Source organism: Gopherus flavomarginatus, assembly GCF_025201925.1.
Source record: "Gopherus flavomarginatus isolate rGopFla2 chromosome 13 unlocalized genomic scaffold, rGopFla2.mat.asm SUPER_13_unloc_1, whole genome shotgun sequence".
Taxonomy (NCBI): Eukaryota; Metazoa; Chordata; order Testudines; family Testudinidae; genus Gopherus; species Gopherus flavomarginatus.
The window spans coordinates 1,098,742-1,100,323 of NW_026114609.1; the positions used below are offsets into that span (position 1 = coordinate 1,098,742).

Genomic DNA, 1,582 nt, shown 5'->3' on the forward strand with positions numbered 1-1,582 from the left:
CACCACACACAGTTTGGGTCTGAATTTTTCTGCTGGAATTTGGAGATAATAGAACTCCTTCCTCTGTTGGCCAGAAACCAAAGCTAGACCTCCCCTGCTGTAGCTGTGACTTCTGCTACCAAACCACCAATGCGCTGACTCCTCTTGTGAGACATTTCTCTGCACAATACTGCTGCTAATCCAGTTATTGACTCCAGGAAACATTTTCTTTAGCCTGGTTCCGTGTGTCACTGGTTTCTATAGCAAAGGCCAGTCCCTGGCCCTGTTGCCCAGACATCCTCATTCACATCAAGCTTCAAGTTGAGAATCATTTCCTATTCCCGCTCTGTGGGAGGAGAGACTTTTAAACGCACTCTCTGTGCGACTGCACATGGCTAAGCAAAGAGAACAAACCCAAATCCCCCCTGTGCTTTGGGAGCCAGGTTTGCGGTGGGAATTCTGTAGTTCAGATGACTTCACACCTGGGCATTGTGATCCTTTACCAGTTTCTCTGGCATTGGGGCACTTTTATGCTGATGGCTGAGTGGTTAAGGCGTTGGAGTTCAAACCCAATAGGGTTCCCCTATGCAGGTTCAAATCCTGCTCACAGTGAGGCCTGTGTTTTAGCCAGTGTCTTATCCGGGCAATACCTCTGTACAACCCCCTGAGACACTCAAGTCTCTCCCCACCCCAAGTAAATCCTCTTCTGCTCCTTTCATAGAGATGTCTGGGACACCACCTCACACTGTGTCCCTGAGGTGTCAGGCAAACTCTCAGTGCCTGTAGCCTCTGCCACTCACCTGGTGCCCCATAGATCAGCCATAACCCCGGTTCTGCTCCTCTCTCTAGTGTGTGAAAGGAGCCAAGTCAGTGACTCCATGGGATTTGTCCCGGACCCCTCTACGGCTGGCCCTGAAGGGAAGCACTGACTATCACAGTGACAATACAACTGACCAGCATTGCGGGGAGACTGAGGGAGATCCGCACTCATCAGGTCTCTTCTCTCCCCCAAGGTGAGCCAGACACTGCTCTCTCCTGGCTCTCACTCTAGCAGCTGGACACTAAGGAGCCATTTCCCCACAGGAAGTTCATTGAATGCCCCTGTGGTGCTGGGGGGGCTGGCGCTGCTGCTGGCTCTGGGGCTGGCAGGGGGGTTGATGTCTGCACAGACTCTCAGCTGCCAGACCAGAGGGGGCACTTGGGACCTTACCAGACTGTCTCATTGAAGACGGGGGGTTGACAGACCAATACAGACCCTCTCCAGAGCACGGAGCAGCATTCACCCATGCAGCCAGGCAATGAGCATTTCCCACAGCCTGGAGCCAAGGGGGAGGCGGCAGCTACTGTTCCAGCTCCTGGGGGACAGGCCCTGTCAGCCAACAGACACTTCTTACTCACCACAGCTAAGGGCGCCGGGTTCCTCCAGTGGGGGTGTGGAGCAGCCATTCTTTTCCTGTCCTTTTTGTGTGCGACTGCTGACAAAAACATCCCAGACAGAGAAGCAACAGGCCAAAATGCTTTCATACAACTGCCAAAGTAGCTCAGTTGGGAGAGCTTTAGACTGAAAATCTAAAAGTCCCTGGTTCAATCCCGGGCTTTGGCA

The 1,582-nt window shown here is 53.0% G+C and overlaps 1 non-coding gene across 1 annotated transcript; it reads left to right on the top strand.

Annotated features, from left to right (window-relative positions):
* The first annotated feature begins 1,509 nt into the window (after positions 1-1,509).
* Positions 1,510-1,582, top strand: TRNAF-GAA (transfer RNA phenylalanine (anticodon GAA)). Its single transcript has one exon. It is a non-coding gene; the product is annotated as a tRNA-Phe (tRNA).